Here is a 4,810-nt window from a genome sequence, read left to right on the forward strand (position 1 = left end):
AGCAATAATCACCAATTGAGATAGTTGCTTATAAAAGAGTTTCATGCAAGCTTCATGGGGGGGCACTCCGGTATTCAAATTACTAAACGGAGGCTTGGAGACTATTTTTATTGGCAGGGCATGAAAAATGATGTTAAAACCTTTATTCAACGATGTGATATATGCTAGAAGAACAAGAGTGAGAATTCAGCCCTTGCTGGATTAATACAACCATTACCTCTGCCAGAAGGCATCTGGGAGGAAATTAGTATGGATTTTGTTGGGGGATTACCAAAATCTGCTGGAAAAGACATGGTATTAGTTGTGGTTGACCGCATGAGCAAGTATGCCCACTTTATAGCACTAGCACATCCTTATACTACAATAGAGGTAGCTCAATTGTTCCTTGATCACATCTATCGGTTACATGGACTGCCAAAGTCTATAGTAAGTGACCGCGATCCAAGTTTTGTAAGCAAATTCTGGCATGAATTGTTTCAACTACAAGGAGTGCAGTTGAATTTTTCTACCGCCTATCACCCACAGTCCGATGGCCATACGGAGGTGGTCAATAGGTGTTTGGAACAATACTTACGATGCATGACTGGGGAGAAACCTAAGGAGTGGTTAAAGTGGTTGCCTCTAGCTGAATGGTGGTACAACACCAGTCATCATTCCTCTATTAAGGCAAGTCCATTTGAAATTGTGTATGGTCGGGGAGCACCTATGCATTTGCCATATCAAGCAGCTAATTCCAAGTTTGAGTTGCTCGATTGGAGTTTCTTGGCTAGGGATGCCATTTTGAAGGATCTAAGGAGAATCTTGCCAAAGCCAAAAACAGAATGAAGCAGTTGGTGGATAAGCATAGATCTGACTGAGAATTTGTAGTGGGAGATTCAGTCTACATCAAATTACAACCCTATAAGCAGATGTCAGTTTCTCAAAGGAAGAATTTCAAACTTTCCGCTAAGTACTTTGGTCCATATCTTGTGATAGAAAAAATTGGGAAGGTTGCATATCGAGTTCAATTGCCTGACTCGGCAAAAATCCACGATGTTTTTCGTGTTTCACAACTCAAGAAGAAGGTTGGGGATAAGGAGGTAACTGCTGATTGGCCTGATTATCTCAAGGTAATAGACAGGGTAGAATCGACTCCAGTGGCAACTCTGGACAGGAAACTGGTGAAAAAGGCTAATAAGGCTACAATCAAGTTACTAATTCAGTGATCTAATTCTTTGTCTGAAGAAGCAACATGGGAGTTTTATGATGATGTGCAAGCTAAATTTCTAGTTTTTGTGCCACCAATCCTTGAGGATAAGGATTATTTGAAGCAAGGGAGAAATGTTGCAGTTCAGTAAGGAATGGCAGAGTTAGAAATACAAGAGCATGGGGCAAAAGAGTAATTCCATGACTAGTGAGTGGAAAAGTCATTAGTTACCCTCAGGGTTACAAGTAGGGGCTTTTATGAAAAGCTAGGCAGATTCGAACTGAGTTATCTCTAGTTTTCCTTTCTTTTTCTCTAATGTTTTGTGACTGTACTAGGGTTAGATCTCTAGGCTCTAACCCCTGATCTCCCAATTATCTGTCTCCTTTCATTTTTTCAATGCAATTTCATGTTTTGTGGTGTTGGATCTTGTGGGTTGTGAGCTTAATTTGCAAGTTTAGCTAGAAGCGAATTGTTGAAGAGAATTGTTGTTTCATCTAATTGAATTTTGGGAAATTGATATCATATCACTAAGTTTTCCTTGTAGATGATGATGTTTAGACTAACTATTATTCAAATATTTGTGATTCATCTTTGTCATTTTGATTACTAAATAAGAGTCTCAGGTACCGAATTTCCTTACTGCTGCTGAAGCCAAGGCTTTTGTCGATGTTGCAGAAGCCATTGGCTTTGCGCACCAAGGAAGTCAAGGTCCTGCAAAAGGTGAAGCCTACAGGGATAATGATCGCATTTCTGTCAGTGATCCTGTTCTTGCTAAAACTATATGGGAATCAGGCTTGAAAAGTATGTTTGATGATATAGAACTTAGGGGGAAGATAGCTGTTGGTCTGAATCCAAATATTAGATTTTACAGGTGATGACCATATCTAAATTTTTCATACTATAGCTATATAAGCTATTTGTATTTTGTGCTAATGAAGGCGGTGGTGGGGATGTTGCACATGCTTTCAACCCCAATGCATCCCACATAATTCAGTAGGTAATACATGCTCTTGTATGGATTTTGTGAGATCAAATTGATGGCTTTTTTGTGGGAGGGAGGCTTAGATACAATACTGCAAGATCCCAAACCTCTGGAGTTGTCCATTGGTATGGTCTGTATAAGAAAATTAACATAACAAAACACCACTCTACCTGCTATTTTTTTTTTCCGCTATTAGACAAGTAATGGATATAGGTCTGAGAATTTTGTATTCTTGCTTAACTGTTGGGGGTGAAGTTATCTTAGAATTAAGAATGTATATGCAAAAAACTTATCCATATAAATTTGCAAATGCATTAATGGAAACAACAATGCCCTTTGTGTGTTTTATACTTCAAATTGATGAAGGTCATTTGATATTATCATTTGTCTTTATTGTTGCTTCCAGATATAAAGTAGGACAAAGGTTTGGTCGGCATATTGATGAAAGTGTTGACCTTGGAGAAGGGCATAGGACGCAATACACTCTACTAATTTATCTCAGTGGTGATTTATGCTCCAAAACGAGACATGGCTTGGACAAAAAAACAGGATTCGTCTACACGCTCTCTAGTTGGAGGAGAGACTGTGTTTTATGATGAAAGAAGAGGGATTGTGGCGGAGGTATTGACCTCATCTCTATAGGAATTATTCAGCATTCTGACTTCTTAGACGAATTTTAGTTTATTCAGCCCCTATTAAATCAAATGATGGTGCCTTGAGTTTTAGATCCTTTTTTAGGCATTCTGTTGGGATTTATCTTTTTTTTTCATTTTTCAATCAAATTATAGGTTGCTCCTGTGATGGGAATGGCCCTTCTTCACATTCATGGAGACAGATGCATGCTGCATGAAGCCAGTGCTGTTACTAAGAATGTGAAGTATGTTTTGCGTTCAGATGTGGTTTTTGCTTGATGATGATTTTAGGGTTTATCACACACTCTAAAATATTGATTCTTTGCTTTGTTACCCGACATATTATTGTGTATTTTCTCTACTTCCTGAACTTTTGCATGTATACTTGATGGAAAAATTAATGTGAAACTTATGCATATATATTTTTGCAGGGCTACTCCGCGAAAAGATCACACAGAATTCATAGATGGAAAACACTGTCCGATACAACATGAGGTCCCTGTCTCTTTGCTAGCATTCTTCGACATTGAAAGTTGAGCATCTATTAAAAATACTTAATAGCTTTGCTAATTCCTTCTGATTTTTTATGATCTGAGCCTTGTAACTTGTAAGATCACCATGATTCGTCGAATCTTACATCCGAACATTTATCAATTCTTCTAATTGTGGATGTTTTTTTTCTTCAAGCTTGTATAAGTAAATAACAAAGACCAATGTTATCCATCAATAATTAAAAAGTGTATAAAATTGTAGAAAGAAACTCAACAACCAAAGTGTTTCGGTAATTCAATTATTCCCAACCAATGTAAAATTAAGCATGAAAATGTTCATCAGCAACCAACTTTACTAGATGTGTATCATCTCTGGATTTCAAAATGATTTTTCTAGGGTAAACACATGAACCTCAACTAAAACAGCAAACTTCCAAGTGATTAGTATGGAAATATTTCATGAAAGTAACTTGCATTATGAAAAATTAACCAGCTTTGGGTGTTGATTTCTGTCTTTTTCCCTTCACGATTGGTTCTTTCGATGTACAATAAGAAATGTGTCTGGTAGTTTGTCCTAAGTAGTATCTATATATATATATATATTCGAATAAATTGGATAAACCACCAATTTATTAAAAAAGAAGAGAGCAGAGGAAAATGACAAGATGAGCCAACAAAAAGGCTAAAAAGTAAATAACATACTCGAAATCTTCACCGGAGATGTAGAAAAACAGTCATAAAAGCAAAGACATGGGATAAGAAGAAAATGAAACAAGCTGGTTTGAGCCATTCGATAATATATTATGCATTAGTTGAATCAATTTTAATTTTTAAAATTTGACCATAAACTATTATGTCTCTATCATGAAATGGTTCTTTATGGTAGGCAACAATGCCAGACTGTTATGTAGTCCCACAAGCTTTTTAAAAAAATATCGTCATGTATCTATCAAAAACTTATGACACACCAATAATGTTACAAAAAAACACAACTTTTTTTTTCATTTACAAAGAGGTTATTTATGATTTTTTAATCAATAATTAACACTCTTTTACTTTAATTTTATTAATTTTAGAGTTCATTTTTATGATTATACATTGTCAAATGATTCAGATGTAAGGCCTTGTTTGGGTTAGGCTTTTAGTGCTTTTAAGTTTGTAGAAGCTACTTATTTTTAAAAATACTTTGAGAGTAAGTTAAGTCTTTTTAGTGTTTATGCTTTGTAACGCCTGCAGTGTGAAAGAAGCATTCATATATGTGAAGTTTCGTTTGGATACTGGATTTTTAAAAGGGACTTTTAGAGTTGTCAAATTACTATAAAGTGGGCGTTCATCGAGTTATTTTTATACATCGCTATTAATAGTGATTATTAAAATATTAATGATAATAATAATAATAATAACTTAATGTATTATAATTATAATTATTATTATAACTAATGTATTGTAATTATAATTATAATTATAATTAAAATTATTATTAATTATTATAACCTAATGTGTTATGATTATAATAATG

General features: G+C 35.0%; 1 pseudogene; it reads left to right on the forward strand.

Annotated features, from left to right (window-relative positions):
• Positions 1-908: 908 nt before the first annotated feature.
• Positions 909-3,221, forward strand: LOC120284182 (annotated as a pseudogene).
• The last annotated feature ends 1,589 nt before the right edge of the window (positions 3,222-4,810 follow it).

Source organism: Dioscorea cayenensis, chromosome 19, assembly GCF_009730915.1.
Source record: "Dioscorea cayenensis subsp. rotundata cultivar TDr96_F1 chromosome 19, TDr96_F1_v2_PseudoChromosome.rev07_lg8_w22 25.fasta, whole genome shotgun sequence".
NCBI lineage: Eukaryota > Viridiplantae > Streptophyta > Magnoliopsida > Dioscoreales > Dioscoreaceae > Dioscorea > Dioscorea cayenensis.